This window comes from Heteronotia binoei, chromosome 2 (assembly GCF_032191835.1).
Source record: "Heteronotia binoei isolate CCM8104 ecotype False Entrance Well chromosome 2, APGP_CSIRO_Hbin_v1, whole genome shotgun sequence".
NCBI classification, from domain to species: Eukaryota; Metazoa; Chordata; class Lepidosauria; order Squamata; family Gekkonidae; genus Heteronotia; species Heteronotia binoei.
Genome location: NC_083224.1, coordinates 124,036,169 through 124,063,634, shown reverse-complemented (window position 1 = coordinate 124,063,634; position 27,466 = coordinate 124,036,169). Strand labels below are relative to the sequence as shown.

Below are 27,466 nucleotides of genomic sequence, written 5' to 3'. Positions count from 1 at the left end.
TCTTTGCCATACTTTTTTCCTCCTTCATTTTGCTGTCTTCCTTTCATAATCTGCCATTTCTATTTTTTTCTCCTTATCCTTTATTTTTCATCCTCAACTCCCTCTCTTCTGTCCTGGTTGACAACTCAGAATGTATTTAATAGTAAGGTTAATGGTATTATAATTTATCTAGAAGAGAAGCTACTGAGATAAAATAGCACCCAAATAACATCAATCAGGAGAAAATACAGGGCCTTTTTTTGTAACAGAAACTCCTTTGCATATTAGGCCACACACTCCAATGTAGCCAATCCTCCTGGAGCTTACAGTAGGCCCTGTACTAAGAGCCCTGTAAGCTCTTGGAGGATTGGCTACATCAGGGGTGTGTGGCCTAATATGCAAAGGAGTTCCTGCTACAAAAAAAAAGGGTCCTGAGAAAGGCTATTCTATCAGTAAAGTGTGGAAGGCTTTATTACATAATGAACAAATATAATTATGTCATCCTTCAATTACTTCACAGAGAACAGGAAATTCCAGTGACACCAGTGTAACAATGCAAGCTGAGCTTCCATGCACATTGCACAGATATAGTGTTTCCTTCTTAAGATGCTCATTAGTTGCTTTTATAACAATGGAGTAGTGACAGCAAAGACTAGTGAAGCATCTAAAGCAGTTGTGTTGAACTCATTTATTATGAGGGCCGGATCTGACATAAATGAGACTTTGCTAGGCTAGGCCATGCCATGTGTGTCATAAAATGTAATGCCAGGTAGCAGGCTTGCATAAGAGCTTTATAAAGGACACAAACACATTTTTTTAAAAAAAACCTTAAAATAAAACATGCTTAAAACAATAGCAATTGTTGGTCTTAAAGGCGTTTTCTTTGTATCTCTCCCATGCAATCTAGGCTTTCTCAGTTGCCCTGCAGAGCTACTGAATCAAGTCTCTCTTCCTTCTATTGACTGAGGCTCCTCCCCCTCCTGGTCCCCTGGGGAAGGAAGGAAAGAGCCAAAGCTTCCACTGAAGCAAGCTATCCCTCCCTGCTGCTTCCTCCCAAAGGGAGGAGCCTCAGTCAATGGAGAAAATAGAGGCTTTGCTCTGTAGCTCTTATGCAAGCCTGGCAAAGTAAGCTGTGATGCAGAAGGATGCAAGAGAGAGGGAGGAGGAAGCAGACAACAGCCAGTTGCTTGGTGGGGCTGATAGGAGCCCTTCCAGAGGCCTGATTTGGCCCCCGGGCTGCATGTTTGACACCCCTGAGCTAAAGAGATACGGTAAATTTTTGTCAGCAAGCATGGCTTATAAATCCAAAAATTTTAAAGATTAAAACTTTCAGATCATGAGATCCTATCTGATTGGAGTCTCATTAGTAGTGCTCCAAAACTACAAAAGTCCAGCAGCACCAACAGATGTTCTATGACCAATTCAAATGGCCAAAGTGGTTGTATGCAAGATGATGGTATATAAATTAAGTAATAAATTGACTCCATTTAGAGTTGCCAGGTCCCCCCTGAACACTGATGGTGGATGCAGTGGGTAAGGGAAACTCCTAGAGATTTGGGGATGGAGCCTGGGGAGGACAGGGACTTCAATAGGGTACAACACTGAAGAGTACACCCTCCAAAGCAACCATTTTCTCCAGAATAACAAAGCAACCATTTTCTCCAGAATAACATCTCTATAGTTGGGAGATGAGCTGCAATTTCGGGGGAATCCTCAGGTCCCACCTGGAGGCTGATATCCATAACTCCATTACAAAATATATGGTTTACTTCCTAGAACTCTTATAATTTCTATTGTCGTTCCCTCTTCTTTGCCTTCTCATTGGGATTTGCATTATTCAGGGATAAAATAAGCCAAAAGGAAGTACCAGAAAAAACATGGCCAAAGTGGTTTTGTTTCTAGCCCTACAAGAAAGACACTACCAGTGTAAAAAAAAACGTTGTCTCCTGGAATTATGATTTTAAGGTTTGTATTGAAAAATTAAGACTTGATTATGCATGATTCAGTCACTCTTGAACAACTTTACAACAACTGTACAACTTTAACGCCTTTCTTACTGTTCTGAACCACAATATAATAGTATGAATGAGGAAGGAGCAGGATTATGGATTATTGTTATGAAATTTCATAATGTCATTAAGACTTTTAAAATATGTTTAATGGGATTAAAAAGCCAAATCCCACAGCCAAGAGAATTTTCTCAGATCTAAATATCTGGTTAATGTTTAGATTTTGAATTTTATAAAATTACAGAAAGTAGATAAACACATGCCTGCACACATGGCTGCTAGAAACAATCTTGAAGAATAAAGTTCAAAAAGTGTTCACTTCCTTATTAGGAAAGCATCAGTGTTCAGCTAGTTTTCCTAACAAAACACTTCAAACCTTCATTGTTTGTTTATAAAACAGGGATACCTTTGCCAGAAGAAAGAAAATTCACAAATAATGAACTCTATCTTTAAGCATTTGTTCCTTCTCTATAGAAAGTCAGAAAGTTTTTTCTCTTTTTTTGATCCATGATCAAGTCTGCACAACTGTGATCCTAAGCATACCTGTAACAGTTTTTCTATGTTGGTGTTTACTTAGAATGGAGGTATCTCCAACAGGAGATGTCTGGCCTGGGGATTCCAGTGCTCCTGGGGAGGGGAAGATATGACGGTGGGACGAGGCAGAATTATAAGGGAAGGAGATCGAGACATAACAGTGCTCGACCCCCTTCCAGCCTTCGTCCCATCCCGATGGTGACAGGTAGTGGGGCCAGGTTGAATTACTCGCCTCCGTCACTGGTGTTATGTAATGCCAGGTCCATTAATAATAAGACCTCTGTCCTGCAGGAGTTTCTGACCGAACAGGACATGGACCTGGCTTGCGTGACCGAGACCTGGGTGCGCGAGGGGGAGACGGTAGCTCTGTCCCAGACCGTTCCCCCAGGATACTCGGTCTTTCACCAGTCACGGACTAGCGGGCGGGGGGGCGGGGGCACTTTTCATACGAGAGGCTTACTCCTTTAGGGCTCTTCCGGCTCCAGAGATCCCAGGCATCAAATGTGTTGGCCTGATGTGGGATGTTGGGGAGGGGTTGGCGATCTGGCTGGTGTACCAACCGCCTAACGCACCGGCCAGCGCCTTACCATCTCTGGTGGAGGCCGCGGCGGGCTGGGCACTGGAGCACCCAAGGCTCTTGGTCTTGGGTGACTTCAATGTCCATGCCGACGACACGGCATCCAGCCAGGCGATGGACCTGGTGTCATCCATGGCGACACTAGGACTCTCCCAGGTTGTTACAACACCCACTCATCAGGCGGGACACATGTTAGACCTGGTCTTTGCGGCCGGAATATCAGTGACTGATATTGCAATGGAAGCAGTGCCATGGTCAGATCACTTTGCCCTTAAGGCCCGTATGGAGGTGTCACCCAAAACCTGTTTAGGCGGAGAGCGTATTTTAGCTCACCCGCGGAGCCTGATGGACCCGGAACGGTTCCTAACGGCTCTACGGGACACCTGGCCCGCTGGCGATTCCCTGGATGATCTGGTAGAGCCCTGGAATGATGGGCTCTCCAGGGCCATCGAGGAGATCGCACCCAGGCGCCCTCTGCGCCCCCGCCCGAAACCGTCGCCTTGGTTTAACCGGGAGCTGCGGCAACAAAAGCGGGGGCTCAGACGTCTAGAGAGGCAATGGCGGCGTATTCGAGACGAAGCGACCCGAACATCTTATAGAGAGAGTTTGAAGGCCTATGAGATGGCAATCAAATCCGCAAAGAGAGTATTCTTTGCGGCTAAGATTGCGTCCGCAACTTCGCGCCCGGCACAATTATTCGACATAATTAGAGGACTTACAACGCTGCCTCAAGGCAGGTTAAATTCTATTGAATTGGAAATTGGCTGTGAGGCTTTTGCGAATTTTTTTGCGGATAAAATTGCGTCACTCCGCCCCGACCCCCCTGCCAGTTTGGAGACAGTTATCGAACCTGAGGCCCTGAGCCTGTCTTCGGATTATATTCTGGATGGCTTTAGCCCCCTCAGCCTGGAGGAAGTTGACAGGATTCTCTTATCGGCTCGCCCAACAACTTGTAAATTAGACCCATGCCCTTCCTGGCTTATTAAATCTTGCCAGAGGGATCTTAGATATCCTGTACAGGATATCATAAATAGATCCCTAACGGAAGGGCACTTTCCAACGCCACTCAAAGAGGCTGTGGTCCGTCCCCTCTTTAAAAAACCATCTTTAGATCCGGCCCAATTGGCACACTATCGGCCGGTTTCAAATTTGCCCTTTTTGGGTAAACTTATTGAGAGGGCAGTGGCGATGCAGTTACAGACTTTCCTGGAGGACGCTTCCGTCCTTGACCCATTTCAGTCCGGCTTTCGCCCGGGACACGGGACGGAGACAGTGTTGGTTGCCCTAGTGGATGACCTTCAACGGCATCTAGATTGGGGTGGCTCAGCAGTGCTGATGTTGTTAGACCTGTCGGCTGCGTTCAACACGGTCGACTATCGGCTACTGACGGGTCGCCTCGCCAACGCGGGGATTCAGGGGTTGGCCTTACAGTGGCTTTCCTCTTTCCTGGAAGGTCGGGGACAAAGGGTCGCAATTGGGGGGGAGCTATCCCGGAGGCGCACACTCGATTGTGGTGTGCCCCAAGGGGTGGTTCTCTCCCCGATGTTATTTAACATCTACATGCGGCCTCTTGCCCAGATTGCCCGAAGGTATGGGCTGGGGTGTCACCAGTACGCTGATGACACCCAGCTCTATCTACTGATGGACGACCGGCCGGTCTGCGCCCCGGAAAATCTTGACCGGGCATTACGGGCCATGGCTGAGTGGCTCAGACTGAGTGGGCTGAAGCTAAATCCTACGAAGACAGAGGTCCTTTGCTTGGGTCGCCGCGGCCCGGGGGGGGGGAATCCCCCTGCCAGCTTTTGATGGTGCGCCGCTGACGGCGGCGGACAGGGTCAGGAGCTTGGGGGTGCTGTTGGAGCCTTCCTTAAAGATGGAGGCTCAGATAGCAGCCGCTGCCAAGTCCGCATTTTTTCATCTTAGGCGGGCAAGGCAGCTGGCCCCCTTCCTGGAGCGCGACGATCTAGCAACAGTGATCCATGCTACGGTCACCTCGAGGTTGGACTACTGCAATGCCCTCTACATGGGGCTGCCCCTGTCCCGGACTCGGAAACTGCAGCTGGTGCAGAATGCCGCGGCCCGGCTGTTATTGGGTCTCCCAAAGTGGGGACACATTCGGCCGGGACTTCGGACTCTGCACTGGCTTCCAGTGATATACCGAGTCCGGTACAAGGTGCTGGTTATTACCTTTAAAGCCCTATATGGCCTGGGACCTGCCTACCTGAAGGACCGTCTCTCCCCACATGTTCCCCAGAGAGCACTGAGGTCAGGAACACAAAATCTCTTCACTATCCCCGGGCCAAAAGAAGCCCGCTTGAAATCCACCAGAGAAAGGGCTTTCTCCGTTATGGCCCCCACATGGTGGAATCAGCTGCCGGAGGAGGTGAGGGCCCTGCGGGACCTGGTTCAGTTCTGCAGGGCCTGTAAGATGACCCTCTTCCGGCTAGCTTACACCTAGCTAGGATGAAAACTTGATGTAACTTGGCCAGCCATCTGTTTATATGTAATTGAAATGTTATTGGTTTTTAAGCTTTTAATTGCTTAAATATTTAATTGTTTTTATACTTAAAATTGTTTAATTTTCATGTTTGATCAATTTTGGAAGCCGCCCTGAGCCACTTGAGGGAAGGGCGGGATATAAATCTCGAATAAATAAATAAATTCAAGCAAATGCACACAACATTGCACCCTTACTAAAATCATACTTCTGCTGAGTCTGTTTAAATACAGACTTCCACTGCACTGTGAATAAACACTTTCCACATTGAACACACTTAAGTATGATTCTAAGTAGACCTACTTAGAATAGCTCTCTGGAACATACTTCTTGGTAAAAGATGCACCAGACTGGGCTACAATTCAGATGTCAGAAAAATAGTTTTTATACTTAGGACTAGGTGACAAATCATCTTATATATCTTCCTTGCCCTGCCAAAGTATTTGTGTGACTCTTGCATTCCTCTAGCCACACTTTCCACATCTCCAAATTCATCATAAGAAAATGCTGTCCTTATTATTTGTAAAGTGCTATGAATTCACTAATTTTGCAGTAATCAGGTGCAAAAGAAGACATGGTTCATGCAAGGCCTTTGTACAAGACAGAACACACTGTATACCGGGTAACTGAGAACTGGTCCCTGTTATGTAGCAAAGGCACATATTTTCAGTCAAGCACTTTAAGAAACAGCCCTCAAACCTTAAAACCATCCCCTTGATTTCAGCTGTACTATTCTAGACTATGCTGTGCTTGAGGACTGCAGCTGCACACCTACAGCTATTTGACAACACCACAGTATTTCCAAAGACTAATGTATGGAAGAGACACTCTAATTGTCTGCTTTAGAAAACTTGGCAAGCAGATTTCTGTAGTGATCCACCAGTTTGGTGTAGTGGTTAAGTGCACAGACTCTTATCTGGGAGAACCGGGTTTGATTCCCCACTCCTCCACTTGCAGCTGTTGGAATGGCCTTGGGTCAGCCATATCTCTTGCAAAGCTGTCCTTGAAAGGGCAGGTTTTGTGAGAGCTTTCTCAACCCCACCTACCTCACAATGTGTTTGTTGTGGGGGAGGAAGATAAAGGAGATTGTGACCTGCCCTGAGACTCTGAGATTCAGAGTGAAAGGTGGGGTATAAATCCAAAATTTTCTTCTATTAGGAGAGCTTGTATTTACCACTCTAGCAAACCTTAGACCTCTCTCATTTGTTTTTGGTGTTACAATTGCCAGCCCTTGCCATTTGAGGAACCAAATCAAAGCACAACATTTATTTAAAAACCCAACATCACAATGTCATCTTGTAACATTTTTTACCACACAAACATTAATAGCATCTTTCTGCTTTTGTAATGGGAAATTAGAGCTTTGGAGAGAGGACCATGATAAAGCAAACTAAGATTTAAAATTTCACTTTTTGTCCTTGTTAATATATTTTTTCCAATTTTTGGCCAACAAACAAGAATAAGAGCAGATTAACAGTGCAATCCTAAACAAACTGACTTCAGTGGATCTAGAAGGGTGTAACTCTGCTTCAAATAAGTGCTGTAAGGCTTTAGAAAGCATCTGAAACATTTTCTTCCAGCTGAAAATCTCCTGGATAAAACATGATTTTCCTCTTTTGTGAACACTTATAAAACAAACAGACTCACATGTACACAAAAACAAACAGGATTGCTAAAGAATTATTTCAGTCATTCACAGATACTTGCCCAAGCAAAACTGCTTATATATCACCTGTTGTAGAGTGAGAGATTGCTTTATCATTAACATTCCTCTAAGCAAGCTTTTGATTCTGATCCTTAGAGCATCCTGTTAGGTCCTGCTTCAACAGTACAACTTGCACTAATAATGTCATTGAGAACCCCCCCCCCCTATGAATTCCACTATAAAAACCAAACCTTAACACTTTTACAGATATTATTGCTTAGTGGGTAGGTGATGAAAGAAAACAGTAATCCACAAATCATTAAAACAGCATAGCTATGTATGTAGCAATCCTAAATGCACTTAATTAAACATCTTCCATTGAAACCATTATACAATTTTTGAGTAAACATCCACAATTCATTAGGGTTTGTAGAATCTTTCGGGCTCAAGTGCCGTGTTCTACTGGAGAAAGTTTTCCTTCCAGACGTTTCGTTCTCAGCTGCGGAGAACATCCTCAGTGGCGTTGCAGCTGGAGCAGGCACTCTGACCTTCTTGGCTGCTGTGCATTGAGTGGGGCCAGGGCTGCTGGAGAGCTGCTATTTATAGGCTGGAGGGGGTGTGATGAAAGGGCAATTTGATATCCACAATTCAGTTTCATGAGGTTTATACCCCAGAAAGCTTAGGACTGCAGTCTTACCAGCCTTCCAGCTCAGAAGTAAAATTTATTGAGTCCAATGTCTATCACAAGTCAGCATGCACAGGGCTGCCTTGAGCCACCTTGCATCTCAAGCCTTGGACTGGGCTGCCAGTGTAGTCTTGTAGCAGCTTCAAATGTGCAAAACACATCACATGTTCTGTTTTCTATCATCAGAACAAATCTTTAAATTGTTATGCCCATAAACCAGGGGTGTCAAACATGCAATTTGGGGGGGCAAATTAGGCCCCCAGAGGGCTCCTTTCAAGCCCCTGAGGAACTTGTTGTCATCTGCTTCCTTCTTCCTATATCTTGCTTGCTTATGCATAACAGCTTGCTTTGCAAGGCTTTCTCAATTACACAGGAGCTACAGAGCAAATTGGCTGAGGCTCCTCCCTTGGGGAGGAAGGGGGGAGGAATAGCTTGCTTTGCCAGGCTCTCTCAATTGCACAATAGAGCTACTGAGCCAAGCCTCTCTTCCTTCTATTGACTGAAGCTCTTCTCCCCCCATCCCCAGTCCTCTGGGGAAGGAAGGAAAGAGCCAGAGCTTCCTTTGCCCAGTTCCTTGGTTCCCATGGGAGAAATACAAAGAAAGCATCTTTAAAACTAATGAGTGCACATTTTAAGAAGAAGAGAGGAGTAATTTTTTATATTAAAAAAGAATTAGACCCAAAATTGGTTTTTAAAGATAAAGATGGAAGATACATAGCAGTAGGGTGGCCATAATATCTGCAGGCCAGCCAGAGACACCTTGAGGGGAGAAGGAATGTGTGTGTGCGCGGAGTGTGCGGGGCGCTGGAAACAGGAAGTGACGTCACTTCCGGTGACGTCATGCCACCGCCGGAAACAGGAAGTGACAACACTTCCTGTGGCATCATTTCCCCTGCGCCACCTGCCGGAAACAGGAAGTGACATCACTTCCTGTGACATCATTTCCCCCAAATGCCACTGCCGGAAACAGGAAGTGACTTCACAGCACTTCCTGTGACGTCCCCAAAAATCCCCCAAATATCACCGCCGGAAACACCAAGATTATTTATAGAGAGGGAAAGGGGGAAATAAAGTTAAATAAAACTCTTTTTTTACTTTTTTCAAAGTGAGAAGACTAGAGAGAACGGGTTCCACCCTGAGAAGCCAGTCAGATTCCAGTGAGATTCCAGTGAGACTGTGCTGCATAATGCAGCCTATTTATTTTGTCCTGTTTGCTCTGTTGGCTCTATCTGCGCCACCTTCATCACTTTCGGGGTGTGGATCCCCCAGTGGGGTGGTCTCCCAACTCCCTCCGCCAGCTGTTTCTGATAGCCCTGCGCCCCCTCTTTCATTTGATATGTGTCCCGTGCGGGTGCCACCCTCCCGCCGGGAGATGCCGCAAAATGAGCCCCCTTGAGGCTTATGGTGGCAGGGCTCGGGGGAAGCGAGCTAGACTGCTGTTCTTTTGAGGGGTTATAGAGTGTTTTGAGCCCATCCCTGTGACATCGGTCCCATTGTTGTGGGACCCAGGGGGCCGGCGCAGCGGCCCGCCGAAGCAGCCTGTCACTAATAACACAGGTCGAGATGCAGGACAGGAACCCGGAAGTGACCGACAGGCTGCTTCAGCGGGCCGCTGCGCCGGCCCCTTGGGTCCCACAATGATGGGACCAATGCCACAGGGACGGGCTCGAAACACTCTATAACCCCTCAAAAGAACAGCAGTCTAGCTCGCTTCCCCCGAGCCCTGCCGCCATAAGCCTCAAGGGGGCTCATTTTGCGGCATCTCCCGGCGGGAGGGTGGCACCCGCACGGGACACATATCAAATGAAAGAGGGGGCGCAGGGCTATCAGAAACAGCCGGCGGAGGGTGTCGGGAGACCACCCCACTGGGGGATCCACACCCCGAAAGTGATGAAGGTGGCGCAGATAGAGCCAACAGAGCAAACAGGACAAAATAAATAGGCTGCATTATGCAGCACAGTTGAGAAAGTGCCTTATCCCATATACTGATGAAGTAAATACAGGATTTGAGAACAAAATTGCACCAGAAGATACAAACACAAAGCTCCCTTACATTGAATCAGTGCTTGGGTCCACCAAAGTCAGTATTGTCTACTCCAGGGGTGGCCAGAGTTGCTTAACAAAAGAGCAACACAGAATAAAGGTCAGATGTTTGAGAGCCGCAAGACATGAACATCGGATATTTGAGAGCCACGGAAGGAAGGAAGGAAGGAAGGAAGGAAGGAAGGAAGGAAGGAAGGAAGGAAGGAAGGAAGGAAGGAAGGAAGGAAGGAAGGAAGGAGGGAAGGAGGGAGGGAAGGAGGGAGGGAAGGAAGGAAGGAAGGAAGGAAGGCACAAGACAAGGTTGTCCGCTTTCGCCATTGTTGTTTATAATGACTCTTGAAATCTTATTGATGCAAATACAAGATGATGAAGAAATAGAAGGAATGAGAATTAAAGGATTTACCTATAAATATAGAGCATTTGCAGATGACATAATGTTTATAAATGAAAATCCTATACAAGTAATATCTTTGTTGTTAGCTAAAATACAAAATGTTGGAGAATTGGCAGGACTTTATGTTAATAAAGAAAAAGCAAAACTTATATGTAAAAATATGCAAGTAAATAAACAAAAGGAATTGCAGAAGCTAATGGGATGTGAGGTTACCTCTAAAGTAAAATATTTAGGTGTGGAAATAACAATGAAGAACATTGATCTGTTTAAAAATAATTATGAAAAGTTATGGCGTAAAATGGATGAAGATATGATAAAGTGGAACAAGCTTAATTTGTCATTGCTTGGGAGAATAGCTGCAATTAAGATGAACATTTTGCCGAGAATAATGTATCTATTCCAAACTATCCCGATTGTGAAAGATAGCAAACAATTTAATAAATGGCAAAGGAAGATTTCAGAATTTATATGGGCTGGAAAGAAACCAAGGATTAAAATGAAAGTTTTAACAGACGCTAAAGAAAGAGGAGGATTTCAATTAACAGGTTTAAGACTATATCATGAAGCAGTTTGTTTGGTGTGGATAAAAGATTGGGTGACGTTATTGAATAAAAAACTTTTAACATTGGAAGGTCATGGAAATAAATTCAGCTGGTACGCTTATATGTACTATGGGAAGAAAAAGATGGATGGTTTTTTCTCACACCATTATATAAGAAATAACTTGCTAAATATCTGGATGAAGTATAAGAAATATGGTGATGAGAGAAAACCACTATGGATAATGCCTGCAGAAGTAATAAAAATAACAGTTGAGTTAGGAGAGGGAAAATGGATGTCATACAATCAACTATTAAAAATACAAAGCAGTAAAATAGAGTTGAAAACTGCTGAGGAGCTGAATTATGATTGGTTTCAAATGCAACAAATAAAGAGTTTGGTGGAAAATGATCTTAAAACTGAAGGAATAAGACGAGAACAAACGGAAAAAGTTCTGCTTGGAGATAATGAAAAATTAATTTTGAAAATTTATGTTACTTTTAAAATGGTCTATGGAAGATGAAGTAGTGAAATCTCAAATGATTAAGTGGGCAATTATGTAAATAAGAAATACAGATGGATACATGGGAATATTTGTGGAAGAATTCTATGAAACTCTCAACATGTCAGAGTATCAAAGAAAATTGTTTTAAGATGATGTATAGATGGTACATGACTCCTAAAAAGTTGGCAAAGATGAATAATAAGATGCCAGACAGATGTTGGAAATGTAAAAAACATGAAGGTTCTTTCTACCATATGTGGTGGACTTGTGAAAGAGCGAAAAAGTATTGGCAGATGATTCAACAAGAGATTTCTAAGATCTTGGGATATGAATTTAATGTTGCAGAGACTTTTCTGTTGGGATTACAAATAGAAAAAATTCCAAAAGAAGATAGGACTTTGATCTGGTACTTGCTCTCATCTGCTAGGACACTGTGTGCGCAGTTGTGGAAGCAAGAAAAAATACCAGAGAAATGGGATTGGATTGTAAAAGTTATGACATGGAGTGAAATGGACAAGTTAACAAGAACCTTAAGAGACTATGATTTAGAAGTATTTAAGATGGAGTGGAAAAAGTTCAGAAGATACGTAAAAAAAGAGTGGAAAATAAAAGGACCCTGGACAATTTTTGATGATGACTAAGTATAAGAGGGAGGAGGATATGAATTTTGGTTCTTATTAATTAAGGGTACCTTTAATACTAATATTTTAAGTATAGTACACCGGCAGGGGTCAAGTAATGGGGGGAGGAGTGGTTAGAAAATAATATATGGGATAGAGGGAAAAAGTAGTTATTAATGATGTAAGAAACTGAATATACTACCATATGTTACTAATAAAATTGTTTAAAATCCAAATATATATATATTTGTGCTTGTCTGTGTTCTTTATAAAATTTGTATCTCTGCTACCTAATCTTAAATAGGTACACACATGGCACAGCCCAACATGGCTTGGCCCAACCCAACATGGCTCAGCCCGACAAGGTCTCTTTTATGTCAGATCTGGCCCTCATAAGAAATGAGTTCGACACCCCTGCCATAAACCAATGATATTGACTTGCCTAATGCTACCCAGTGAGTTCACAAAAGAAGCAAGGTTCAGACCTTCTTTGCCACCATTCTACATCCGTTCATAAGGGGTTGAATATTTAGGATCAAGGCTTCAAAGTGATTCAAAGTGTAGAATGGATTACTGGCCCAAGTCCAAGAATTTTTTAAAAGTATTTTGTGGATTTGAGTTTCCCCAAGACCCAAGGTAAGGAGAATTATAACTGAAGTACACATTTCCAAAGCACTCTAAAAACAACTTTGACATGAAACACACCTGTGCGGCAGCTGGCCACAATCCTAAGAACAAACAATTTATGGACTGGAGGTTCTATGCAAATGATGCCACAGTAGGCTAAAACCATTAATAGTAATATTTAGCATGAGTCTGCACTTTCAGTGTTCAAATTGCTTCTCATATATTTCTTCAATGACTGCTTACAACTCCTCAGTAAATGCAGACCAGTCTTATTATCCCTGTATTGCAGAAGGAGAGGTGAGACTGCAAGAGAGAATGGCCCACCTAAGGCTTCCTAGTGAGGTTTTGGCAGCTGCATGATCTGAACTGGGGACCTCCCACACTCTCTTAGCCAGTACACTGCAGCATCTAAGTATATTATATATCTGCAGTTCAAAGAACCTTTAACTTCTGGATGTCCAGATGTCAAGGAGCAGCAGGGTTCCTGTAGCTGTAATACTTGGCTAGAAGGAAGAATTCAAGCAGGTAAGCCTTTTTAAACCATGAGTAGCTTTCTTCTACTCAACTGTTTAAAGGTACAGGAGCCTTTTTTATATCTGGTCAGCCTCTATAATACAACCATTGAAGGATCTCTGTAGTGCTACCTAAGAGATTTGTCCCAGCATGCACATTTAGAACTTCTTGACTGTTCTAGGTGTGAAAGTATGAATAATTTCATAACAAGACTGAAATCTGATCATATCTGCCTTTACACATTTTCTTCACAACTGCAGGTGAAAGAGGAAGGGAAGAGGGAACTGGTTGCTTTTTCAAATGTAGGGTTGCCTGCAATGCTCCCTCTAAGCTGTGGAGTCTTGCTACTTTGTGAGCTACTGGCAGTAAAGTTGTAAGTGAGCAATTTGGCTACAGCATAAATTAGTTTGCTCTGGGCCATCTTTCCTGAGTCAAGACAAAAATGTGTGAGCAGGAGGAGGGAACACTGGTTACCAGATACTAAATGTAGGGGTATCTTTAATAGATGGCACAAAAGCAGAAACTTCAGCAGATACAGCTTTTCTTTCATGAATAAGAAAAGTCATGCTGGTCAAAATTCTTCTTTTTAATACATCTGGTAAAGTTATTATCTTTCATAACTGATTGCTCCATTTGTATCAGTTTGTGGAGTAAACTTTGTTGGGAGAATCATCATTATTGCTTCCTTCTTTCATCACTTATATGGTTTCTAGATAGCAAGAATGAAAACATTTTCAGCACCTACAATTGACTATGTCTATGTGTTTCTAGAAGAAGAAGAAGATAGAAGATATTGGCTTTACATCCCACCCTCCACTCTGAAGAGTCTCAGAGCGACTCACAATCTCCTTTATCTTCCTCCCCCACAACAGACACCCTGTGAGGTGGGTGGGGCTGGAGAGGGCTCTCACAGCAGCTGCCCTTTCAAGGACAACCTCTGCCAGAGCTATGGCTGACCCAAGGCCATGCCAGCAAGTGCAAGTGGAGGAGTGGGGAATCAATCCCGGTTCTCCCAGATAAGAGTCCGCACACTTAACTACTACACCAAACTGGCTCTCCTATAATATTGATTATGTCTACATGTTCCTATAGTTGTGTTGCTATAGATTCACTGTGGCAGTACACTCTGTATGCGTATTAACATATTTAATGTCTTGGCAGACATAGTTTAGGGAGGAGTTGTGGCTCAGTAGTAGAGCATCTGCTTGGAATGCAGAAGGTTCCAGGTTCAATCCTTGGCATCTCCAGTTAAAAGATCTAGCAGTAGGTGGAAGATCTCTGCCTGAGACTCTGAAGAACTGCTGCCAGGCTGAGAATACTAGTCTTTGATGATTTCTCATGTATCCAAACAGAGTGGATACAAATCAACAGTAGCCAAGTGGTAATTAAAAGCTTGCTGCATCATTGCCTGGAACTACAGGCAACTGCAGTTCTTTACCTTTCATTCCTGTAGCCAGTTTGAACTCCTAAGGTTTTGAGTGGGTACTCTGCTGCTCCTATAATCTCAATCTATTCTCAGATGAATTCATATTGTTGAAGGCCTTGAACTGGTATTCATATTGATACCCTAGATTTACATTATCAGTTGTTACACTTTTGAATTATGTATAATTTTGTTCAGTTCTTGCAGCAATGAGTCATTCAAAATTACCTCATGGAACTACCCATAACAAGCAGGTCTCATAATATTGTATAGAAGTTGCCCTTAGTGAAAACAGTAAAACACAGGCTGCCTTTGTGTGTGTAATAGTTACACAGAAGATGAAACAATCCTTTCTCTGTTAATTTAATTGCCAGTTTAACAACTTGTTGATCAAAGATTTTAGAGGTGCAGCTACATGACAATTAACCACCATCTAAAAACTACACAGGACTGGATCACAGCTGATGATGTTACTTGAGAAGATACTGCAGCCAGCCTTGATAAGTATACCAGTATGATACCCATACTTGAAAGCACACATTTGCAGTGTTTACAGTATATACGTATTTCTGCATCTGATGAATTGCATCTATTTCTATAAATCTGAGTTTCAATGAGGTTTTTCTGGTCAGCTTCTACTTACAGTGTCCTTTCACAGTTCTGTACATTTCTCCTCTGTGGTCTTGTTGGTCATTGGACTTATGTTAAAGAATAGCCAATAGGAACACATCTGGAAGTTACTATCACTGCCTACCATTAGGAAGGTATACAAGATCAGAGGGTCTTTAGCTGAGGTTGCTGGTATAGTGAATTATGCTGAGGACATCATTAGAATTATTTTTTAAAAATGATAAAAATTATAAAAATAGTTTATTCAGACTATATATTTGTGGATAAGTGGTTGATATGTTCTGTGATTTTATTATTTTGTTGACTTCTTGTAAACCATCTTGAGTTTTTGGAAAAAGGCAGGATATAAAATATTTTAATAATTAAGAGCCTTCTAATACCTTAAGTATATGTCTAAAAACATAATATGGGGTGATGCCCATGATATACTTATAATATTGTGGTTGCCAGCTCTGGATTAGGAAATATCTGGAGATTCTGGGGGCAGAGCTAAGGAGAGACCTCATTAGGATACAATGCCATAGAGTCAACCCTCCAAAGCAGCCATTTTCTCCAGAGGAACTGATCTCTGTCATCTAGAGAACAGCTGTAATAATGGGCAAGCTCCATGCGTCACCTAGAGGTTGGCAACTCTACTTAAAAGAAATGCTGACTATGATGAAAAGACAAATCTCTAAAGCATGATTAAATCCACCCAAAAGCCAAATGGTTTTTCTCTGATTTTAAGGAGTAAAATAGAAAGCAGGGGGGAATTAAAAGGGAGGGGGAGACCATGTTGGAAATAACCATTGATAACACACACAACAGAGGAAAAAGCCTGATTCTGGGGACTGCATCTTTAAATTGCAGCTGCAATCCAGAGGAGCCAGGTGCAGTCATCCCCCCACCCCCCCCACACATATATACAACACTTGAATCTCTTTTCAGAGAGTGGCTCTTAGCTGCTCCCACAAAATTCCCTCATGGTTCATTCAAACTTTGAAATGACTTCTGGAAGTTATATGAAGATTTAATGTGAAAATTCTTTAAACAGATAGTCAAACAGGAATACTGTGTATGCAGAAATGGCAACTTAAAAAAAAATACTTCTGCCAAATCCCCAAATAATGTTGCAAACTTGGGAAAGCTTCTGGGTGGAGTCTGAACATCCTACAGGAGATATGTTTATGCACATGGGTGGACATATATATATGACCCTCTAGTTAATGTTTTAGAAGCTGGTGCATATGCAGAGTTTATGACCATGCTTCTTTGGTAAATTTCCCCATATTACCCTGACCCATATACTTTCTACAATTTTTCCTCTTGGGCTGTCATATTTTGTTCTTATCTTGTTACAGAGAAAAAATCATGTTGAATGGAGCCTTGTTTCACAACTTTTAACAGTTAGGCAAAACCAAAATGAAATATTTTGATTACATTCTTTGTTGCAGATTGAACAAAGAGGTAGGGAGGAATGTCTTCCATTCAGAGAAATTCCACCTGGTCATTTTCTACATCCTCTGTTTAAAGCCAGTGAAAATGAATGGAGTGTGTTCTATACAAAAAAGATACAATAAACATGGTAACAGCATCCTTTTTTCTTCTATCTGCAGTGGGTAGCCTGTGAACACAGAGCACAATTCCCTGCAGATGCCGTTCTAAACCATACTGGGATTTCCCCATCTCTAGCAATCAGTAGGAAGATACATTTAATTAAATGATTTTAAAGACATTATCTCAAACAGTGGCATTTTTCTATTCAAATAGTTAAAGCCAAATTAAAATATCCTGCAGAAAATACTTAAGGAGCACAAACTCCGGGGATTTTATCAGATTAGCAGGCGGTCCTGGATAGTTACAGCCTTTTAAGACCATTGACTTTAGTGGATTTGGAAGAGTGGAACTGTGCATAGGATAGCACTGAAAGCTACACAGTTGGATGGATCAGGGGCAACATTGCCATCTGGTGCATGACAGAATTTCAAGGTTGGGTTGTTGTTTTTTTAAATGTCCTACAGCAATCTTTTAAGGTGACTCTTCAAGACAGTGTTTTTTCAGTATGCTAGAGTATCTACACTGGCTTATTGTATTGTAGGATTTGTTTCCAAGACTTTTGCTGAGGCATATTGAGTACACAAATGGACTGCAGGTGACTTGGGCAGAATAAACGAACCAAATGAAGCAGTGTTGATGACAGTTGACTCTAGAATTGCTTGCAGCACAGCACAAAACACATCACAAATGTACACGTGCAAGCCAATTCTGTGTGTGGTTACTCAGAAGTAAGAGCCTCAAATTCAATTGTGTTTCTCCCAAATAAATGTGAACAATTGCAGACACATGGATGGATCATGGATGTATTTATTGGTAAATAAATCCCTGACCTGGATAGCCCAGACTAGCCTGATTTAATCAGATCCCAGAAGGTAAGCAGGGTCAGCCCTGGTTGGTATTTGGATAGAATGACTCCAAGGAAGTCCAGGCCTGTGATGCAGAGACAGGCAATGGCAAACCAGCTCAGTCTTTGGCCTTGAAAACCCCACAGGGTTGCCATTAGTCAGCTGTGACTTGATGGCAAAAAAAAGAGGCTTTCTCCTTGGTAAGTGTGCATATGATTTTAGTCTTAATGCTCTCTGCAACATCTGTATTTCCTTCAAGATCTCTCATTCTGGAATGAACCATGGTAATTACAAGAAGATACAGCACAAAGCTGAATGGAAGTGGGTAATTCTTAAATTTCTAAATGACTAATTTTTAAGATATTGTTAATTGTTATTAAGAAATTACCACTCAGTACCACTTGTTTATATTTATATTAGGAGCTTAAGCCAGTCATTTAAAAAATTTAAGAATTATCCACTTCCATTCAGCTTTGTGTTGTATCTCATTGTAATTACCATGGTTCATTCTAGGATGGGAGATCTTGAAGAAAATAGATTTTGCAGAGAGCATTAACATTTAATTATAACAAGAGGCTGATAACCCTGAAGGAAATAGGAATACTTCTATTTCAGTTGTTTGTCAAAATGAACCTATACCTGGGTGCTCATTGGATGGACCTTTCTTGTAATATTGTAATGTACAAAAAGATTATATGTTTATTAAAAAGAATGAAGATACTGCCACCATTTCAAAGCCTAAAACAGGTGATTTAAAAATGCCAAGAGGGCCTAATCACCATAGTGGGACTCCCCCCCCGCCCCCCGTCCCAACTGCACCTTTTCAAGTGAAGAAGCATCTACATTTCCCTGTAGTTGTTTTACTGCTTGAAAAGGTGCAGGGGGAAAACAACAGTGGACTGATCAGACCCTCAAAGCATTTTTAAATCACCCATTTTAGGCTGTAAAACCACAGCAGCATCCCTGTGTCAGACATGGTCCTATCCCTCTAGCTGTTGCAACATCGTCCTTGCTTTGAAGTGAAACTGTGTCATGCTTTTTTTCTGAGGCCCCATCTCACTTTTATGTTTTGCACTTCAATACAAACTGCATGAGCACTGAGATGCAGGATGATGCACTGCCACTTTTGGGGAGGGCAAAAGATAATGCAGTATGGGCCTGTTCTTTTCCTAATCATTGTTGCTGTGCATTTCACCATATAGCATCTTTTAGTAATAATTCTCCTGTCCTAGTGGCAAATCTGACCATCCTGATTGGTTGAGGCACGGTAGAACTGTGGGGTATCAGCCTTTGGCCTGTCAAACTATCAATCAGGAGTACTTGCATGCTATTGGTTGAGTCAGCGCCTCTCTCCTGCCCGAGTGACTGTTGCTAGCCAGTGAAGCTGATTCTGTCAGTAAAACACAACCAACATTAGTTCTGGCAGTTACTGTGGAAGCACACTATTGGCCCATCACACGCCGGTCACCGTCTTTGGCCTCTCCCATTGGTTGACTCCCCTGCCCCCACCTACTGCAGGCCCAGGAATGTTGAACAAACTGTCAAAAGTTGTCTTAACTCAGAAACAGCCACATTTCCAACTCTTCTCTGTGCCCTCTCTGTGAACTAGCCTCAGAAAGGGCTGCAGAGCTACTGCGGTCTCACAAAAGCCATCCCAGCACACACAGCCTCCAAAGGTCACAGAAATAGCCAGGGAGGCCAGGCCCTGCTGGGAGTATTTCTTTAGAGCTGATGGCTGCCCCCAGGAAGTCCTAGCCAGAGCAGTTATTTTCTCCAGGATGGGGAGAGAGATCTGTTATCTGGAATTCAGTTGTGATCCCAGGAGATCTTTAGGCTTCACTTGGGGGTTGGCTACCCTAAGCCTGGCTGCTTGCTACTGTTTAGCAGCAGCCCCTCATGCAGGGCCGGCTCACCCACTAGGCAAACTAGACAGCTGCCTAGGGCACCGGGAGGGTGGGGGCACCAAATTGGGCTCCCCCCTCCCAGTGCCCCAGGCAAGCACCTAGTTTGTTTGCCTCCTCTGCCCCCGTCTCTCCTTTCCCTTCTCCACCACGCTACATCCAACCTGTCCCCTCTGTGCCATGCCAAGGCGTGACCCCACCCGCCCCCCTTCTCCCTTCCCTTCCCGTTGCTGCTCGCCGGCCTGTGCAATCACATCATGCTGCACAGGGGCCTCACAGCACTCCATCCCACCCACCCCATGTCACACTGAGGCACGGCACCTGTCCCCTCCCCCCTTCCTGTCCCTTCCCTTCCCGTCACCTTCCTTTGCCACGTGTGCAATCACAGTGCTGCGCCAGGGCCCTGCGAGCTTCTAAAGATAAGATACACGCTGCATCAGGGCTTGCAGGGCCCTAGCACAGCGATTAAACGGGCAGCAATGGAAGGGAAGAGGGGAGGAGGTAGCGGGTGGGCACTTCAGCTTGGCGCAGCACGGGGGAGGGGTGGGATGGAGCATGGCGCAGCATGGGGGTGGCGAGGGAGGCGCCTGCCTAGGGCACCATGGACCCACGGGCTGGCACTGCTCCCATGGCAGCAGGTGTGGCATAAAAGTTGGGGCTTCAGGGCAGGTTGCCAGACGCATGTTCTGGCTGTGGAAGCTTACTTGATGATTTCGGATATTTAGCCTAACCTACCTCACAGGGTTGTTGTGCAGATCAAAGGGGAGAGAGGGGAATGATGTAAGCTGTTTTAGATCCCCCCACACACACATTGTGGAGAAAGACCGTCCTTTTCCTATGTAGAGGCTGCAGGGAGGGGGAAGGCAATGGAAACCTGAAGTCAGAGGGGGCAGATAAAGGGAAGGAGATAAGGTTGCCAGCTTGGGAAATTCTTGGGAGATTTAAGGTGTGGGGCCTGGAGAGGGTGAGGTTTGAGGAGGGATGGGACCTCAGACAGGTACACCATTTCCTTCTAAGGGACCACTGTTGCCAATCTCCAGGTGAGGGCTGGCGATCACTCAGAATTACAACTGCTCCCCAGATGGCACAGATCAGCTTCCCTTGAGGTGTGTGTGGGGGGGAGTGAATGCCTTCATTTGAGTGGGTGGGAAGACAGAAAGGGTGAGGGGGCACTCGCCCAGAGCCTCCTTCTAGAGCCCATTGTATTTTTCTTCGAAATGGGCCTTACTTCAGGTATTTATTTATTTATTTAGTGGACTTATATCCCGCCCTTCTCACCGAAGTGTCTCAGGTATTAAATATTTGTGCTCCATCCTCCTCCTGAGTGAGGCACATATGCTTCGTACTTAACTTGCTGCCTATGGACTCCAAAATAACCCAAGCTAGAGGGTTTCTGATGAGGTGTCATGGTGGGCTGATGTCTCCAAAGATATGGAGATACATAGTAGCCAGGAAGGGGAGACCAACTGGCAAAGGGAGATCTGGAGATAAACTGCACATACTCCTGTATATGCAATTAAATTAAGAATATCAGACTGCTGTGGGGTTGCTTTTTGTTTACATTAAAAAATTGTGTGCAATTGGAAAGTTTTACATAACAGAACATAAACATATGACTCAGACTGTAGCCTCCATTGCTATGGAGATGTGATATAAAGCTGCTGAGCTAGAAGCTAAAGTGCTTGATTTCTCTTGTTCATTCTAAAAGACTGTGTGGAGTTGGAGTGCTTTTACATAACAGAGGACAAGCTTACAATTCAAGTTGCTATGGGATGTGATACAAACCTGTTGAAAGTTACAAGTGAAAGTTCCTGTTCTGTAAAGACTTTGTAAGATTTATTTACTTTTGGATTGTATTCCATGAGAACCAGAAAAAATCCAGACAGGGAAGGTTCTATAGATTTTTTTAAAAATGGTAAAGGCAGTCCCTTGTTCAAGCACCAGTCATTTCTGACTCTGGGGTGATGTCGCATCATGACGTTTTCATGGCAGACTTTTTACGGGGTGCTTTGCCATTGCCTTCCCCAGTCATCTATACTTCCCTCCCAGCAAGCTGGGTACTCATTTTACCGACCTCGGAAGGATGGAAGCCTGAGTCAACCTTGAGCCAGCTACCTGTACCCAACTTCCTCTGGGATAGAACTCAGGTCATGCACAGAGAGTTCAGACTGCAGTACTGCAGCTTTACCACTCTGTGCCATGGGGCTGCTTCTATAGATTTACCTGTGGAGAAAATGGTTACATCAGATATGATTCAAAATTTATTTGAACAAATGAGAACTAAAATGAAAAATCTTGGAAAGTAAACAGAACCTTTTGAGAAAAGACTGGATGAAAGACTTCATAAGATTAAAGAGGAAATGAAAAAGAAAGTTAAAAAATTAGAAAGATTTATAGGTCTGAATAGGTCAAGAAAATCTATAATAATAATTCTATTGTGGTTGTGACCAAATCAAGTGTAGCCATTGGCTAATATGTGCAGGAACAAACTATTGGCCCATCACACATCGGTCACTATCTCTAGCCTCTCAATGGCTGACTCCCCTGTCCCCACCTACTGCAGGCCCAGGAATGTTGAACAAACTGCCAAAAGCAGTCTTACCTCAGAAACAGCCACATCTTCAACTCTTCTCTGTGTCCTCTCTGTCAAGAGGTCTCAGAAAGGGCTGCAAAGCTACTGCGGCCTCACAAAAACCCTCCCAGCACACACAGCCTCCAAAGGCCATAGAAATAGCTAGGGAGGCCAGGCCCCATTGGGAGTGTTTCCTAAGAGGCCATGTATGCCGCCTGGGAAGTGCTAGCCAGAGACTGTTGCTAGGCAACCCAAGCTGTTTTTGTCAGTAAAGGGAGAGGCTTCAGATAAATAGAATGGCATACAGTCCACCCTCCAAAGCAGTCATTGTCTCCAGGATGGGGAGAGAGATCTATTATCTGGAGTTTAGTTTTAATCCCAGGAGATCTTCAGGCTCCACCTGGAGGTTGGCTACCATATGCCTGGCAGCACCTTCTGGGTGATTTGATGCCACCCAGTGGCATTGGAATTACAACTCCTCTACAGATGGCAATGGTAGGCTCCCTTGGAGAAAATGGCTGCTTTGCAGGGTGGATTCTGTATCATTATACCCTGCTGAGGTTGCTTGCTTCCTCCCACTATGGAGACAGACTGTACTTTTCCTAAGTAGAGGCTGCAGAGAGATGAAAAGTTGAAGTCAGAGCAATTCCCCTACTCTATGGTATACCATAACACAACCATGCCAAGCCAAAAAAAAAGAAGAAGATGATATTGGATTTATATCCCGCCCTTCACTCCGAAGAGTCTCAGAGTGGCTCACAATCTCCTTTACCTTCCTCCCCCACAACAGACACCCTGTGAGGTGGGTGGGGCTGGAGAGGGCTCTCACAGCAGCTGCCCTTTCAAGGACAACCTCTGCCAGAGCTATGGCTGACCCAAGGCCATGCTAGCAGGTGCAAGTGGAGGAGTGGGGAATCAAACCCAGTTCTCCCAGATAAGAGTCCGCACTTAACCACTACACCAAACTACCTCTCCACCAGATCATGCCACAAGCTCATGTTAATGCTAAATGCCCCAAGGGTGAATATGACAGGAAAAAGTGGCAGCAATGCACTGCAAACAAAAGGAATGCTGAGCTTCAGTGTCTATGTGACTGTCATCATGCTCCCCTGCACCTCCCCAAATTATTCTTCCGACTGCCATGACTTGACTAAGCCTGGATTCTTGCTCCTGTTCAGCAGCAATACCCCTATGACAGCCATTATGACTTAGCAGTTACCAACTCCAGGCTGGGAAATCCCTGAGGGGTGGAGCCTGGAGAGGATGGGTTTAAGGAGGGATGGGACCGCAGACATGTACAATGTGATAGACTCCACCATCCAAACCAGCCATTTCCTCCCAGGAAGCCCTGTTGACAATCTCCAGGTGAGGGCTGGAGATCACTCAGAATTACAACTGCTCTCCTGATGACAGACACTAGCTCCCCTGCAGGGGGGAGGAGTGAATGCCTTAACTTGAGTGGGTGGGAAGACAGCAAGGGTGGGGGGCACTCACCCAGAGCCTCTTTCTAGAGCCCAGGAAGTGTGAGACTAGATTCTGGTGAGCAAAGATTGTATTTTCAGTAAACAGTCTGCCTACCAATTGATTTGTTTATAATCAAATTAATTAACATTATTTCTCCCTTCCTTGGCTTTGTAAATCAATAAATATACTTTTTGGTGTTACATTTTAAAACGTCTGGTGCCTAGTTTAATTTCTGACAGGACTTCATGTGTGTGTGCCTGAGGTACTGGGGGAAGGTGGCAGGAAAAATTTATAGTGGTTACCCTGATTGGTTCCTCACAGGGGCACTCATCCAGAGCCTCTTTCTAGAGCCCATTGTATTTTTCTTCACAATGGGCCTTATTCCTATTGTTACATAAAAGACTGTACCTTCCTGACAGAAAAATTAAGACAGAAAAAGATTGCCTTTCAATGAGAGAGTGTGATCTTTACATTTAAGAAACAGAGATTTAGGTTGAATTCAGTTCAAAAGGAAAGAGACTTTTTAGAAAAAACTGTTTTGTCAGTTTGTTCAGTGTTCCCAAGCCGGCAGTCAACAAATGGGAACCCAGAGGTGGTGCCTGACGCATGATGGGTCAATGGTTTGTTGGGAGCACTCCATTTGGCCACCACAATAGAGGAATTATAATCTATGATACTTAGAGGTAATCTTCTATAACTTTGACATTTAACTTTTTTCGGCATCACAGGTTGAAATTGTATAAGATTGAGGGTTAATTCATTTAGGTTTAGTTAATTATTCATGGTTGCTCTTGTAGTTGCCTGTTCTGTGGATCTCCCTCTTATTGCTCATTGCTCTGAAACCATCAGGAATTTCCCAAGACAAGGTTGGTAACACTACAGGTGAGTGAGTGATATGCAATGGAGCAGGGTGATCTAGTGTGACTTAGTCAGGAACAATTGCTAATACTCCGATCAGAGTATTAAGGCCAGAATATATATTCAGCAGAAGCAGTTGTAAATAATTCCTGGATTATCACTTAGAACTACAGGCAGGAAATTACACGAGTGCTTCCCCTAGCTGATAAAAGTCATGGCGTATACAAAATTAATGTGCCATGGCTAAAGGGTCAAAAATCTAGCATTGCAAGGATAGTTTGTTTTGCAGAGCACCATTCAAACATGCAACTTCTGGCCACAACCTGAGACGGTACAGTCTAGAAAAAAATTTACCATTTGATTCTGCTGAATGTACAGACTGGCCAGGTTACTGTTACGTTATGCCAGCTGCACAGGCTCAGATACTGAGTATTTTAACCCCCAGTCATTTCTACAGTAGTTCTTCACACAATTCACTCATCTATAAAATACAGCTATTTAATTTTCAAGGAATACTAGATTGGAGTCTAATAATAGATTTTGTTAGGATATATGCATTTATTTTAAAATGCCCAACTCCACAATAACTCTGCTCAAAAAAGACCAAAAATCAGAGTGAATGAAGCCACACACATACAAGCTTCAGGCCTAGGCCTTTTTCCTACTCTTGAGGATTAATCAGGAGCAAAGTAAAGCTGTATGTGCTACAGATTAGTTCAGCCTGCAATTAAATGAGAGTGCTTATACTACCACTGGCATGCAGTTAAAAAACAAAAAAGAGTTTCAAGGGCAAAACATGATTCCTCCTTAAAGGTTAAAGAGATTGGAAACTGGTGCACATATCAACTGTTAGCATTTCCTGGTTCAGAAAGAAACAGATGCTGTCACAGCTATCTAAATATAGAGTATCCCTGCATTGTCTTGAAGCTCCTATCGGTAGCATCTATATTACACAAACTGATAGAAAAAGGTTTTCCTCACAAATGAAGCTATACCTGAGAGACATACAGCTCCCTCCCTCTAAAATACATCTGAAGATGGAGGCCTTCCTCAACCCAAGTTCAGCATCAGCTTCCCCCTGGTCAAATCATCCCCTTTGCCAGGTGTACAAAATTTGTAGAAATCAAGAGGCACGTGGGGGAGGGAAATATTTCATTTTTAAAAACTCCTTTAAAATATCCTATCTACAATGGAGACTAATAAGGAGGTAAAAACTCATCTCCACATCAGCAACATTGAGATAAGCACACAGTTTAAGTGTTGTTACTTCACTCCTTTGGACAGTATTGGCTTTGCTAGTTTAGTTATTAAAACACAAATAGTTTAACATAAATATGAAATGACACATCATTGGAATTTAGAAGTGGGTTTCCCCTCCAAAGATGAAAAGGTATTTGATCATCTTGATACAGTAATGAAGGTCAGCTTGATGCATATATCCTGAATGATCAGATGGTTTAATATGTTTCTTCCCCTTTCAAAAGGAAGGTGTGTGACTGCTGATCACACACAAGTGTTAATATTTTAACTTGGATTCATTTCATTATTTCTTGTTGACATTAATATCACCAGATAACACAACATTAAATATATATTTTCACATTTGAAGTAAGTCTTGCTGTGCTAATAGGCACACAGCAAAGCCCTGTTTTACCAGTCACATAGCAACATATATTTAATTCACAGCTAAGAACTTGTTAATTCAACATTCTAATTTGTGCACTGAATAGCAAACACAAAACATTTTGATGCCAAGAAAAGATTTTAGTGCAAGAGCTATCCCTCAGCATATTATATAACTGCATTTATTTTTAAACAAGCCTTCTTTGCCTTCAAGATGCAGGATGCTAAGATACAATTTTAAAATGGTTACTCAGCAAAACAGACTGTAAACAGTGCCCCAGATATTTATTAGACATCATCTCTTTGTAAGCATTGTACATGTTTCCAGGAATCAATTCCTTACCTTTATTTTCAGATTCTTTCATTCTCCCCTTCCTCCCCTTGCTGCAGCTCAGCAGGAAAAAAACCAGCTGATTTCTGAAACGCTGACTTTTGATTTGTCATTCATAGCCTGTCATAGGTCACCAAAGCCACCTTCCTCAGACCGGGACACTAGTATGTGATAATGTTTAGGAAAGGCACTGCACTCCGTTATAGTTTAGATTACAGAAAATCAGAGGAAGGCTGAAGATGTAAGTAGACATAATATATTTAATAAAATCTGGCATGGAGTAGGATCTGGAGTCAAAAGGATTTCTCTCAGTTCATTTCTATTAATACCATACTTATTTACTGGGTATTTAAAAAACAAATCCAGACACATATGCTAATTTCAAGAAAATAGGATAAAGGAAGGAAGCTAGAAGAAATTATTTGCAGAAAGACTATCTTGCTGGCTTCTAGCATGCAATCCAGAATCTGTGGTGTAGAACTATTTCATTTCCATTTTTAGGAATGACACTACTCCTTCCGGAGTATAAAAAAATGCCACCGCCCCTCCAGTGTATTTGAAATAGATTCACTAACATAAGAAAAACAATATAAAAAGCATATTTTATCTTAGACTATTCTGCCAGCATTTGCAATATAAAATCAGTGTGGCTTTATTAGAAAGTGGTCTAGAGTATTCCTGCAGATGTCAGTGGGGGGGAGGGGATGGTCATGCCTTTCCAGAAGAAACTTCCATTTATTACTTAGGTTATTTGCCCAGATCTTGCAGTGTTGACTTTGAGGCACACCTGTGGAGGATACTATGCTTATCAAAAGTTATTAGCTGAGATGACTAAATAGAGCCTCCATGTTCAGAAGCAGTATGCCCCTGAATACCAGCTGCTGAGGGATAAACAGGAGAGCCTTTAGAACTCACTTGTGTGCTTGTGGGAGGTACATTTGGTCTGGACCCTTCCTTTGTTCATTCTTATTAAGCCTTAAGAACATACATGGACTCCATAATGTGTGGATGACTGCACCAATGCCAGATTTGTTCCAGTATCTATATTGGGAGGTATATACAAGACTGACCACAAAAAATGTTAAAAAGCAAACAGCAGCACAATTATCCCTCTG

At 43.1% G+C, this 27,466-nt stretch overlaps 1 protein-coding gene across 1 annotated transcript in view; it reads right to left on the bottom strand.

Annotated features, from left to right (window-relative positions):
- Positions 1–26,547, bottom strand: part of DNAJC6 (DnaJ heat shock protein family (Hsp40) member C6) — a 96,371-nt gene extending 69,824 nt beyond the window's left edge. Inside the window, exon 1 of the mRNA XM_060231963.1 lies at positions 26,364–26,547. The gene's annotated coding sequence lies outside the window, so the exon portion shown is untranslated. The remainder of the gene's footprint in view (positions 1–26,363) is intronic.
- Between the last annotated feature and the right edge of the window lie 919 nt (positions 26,548–27,466).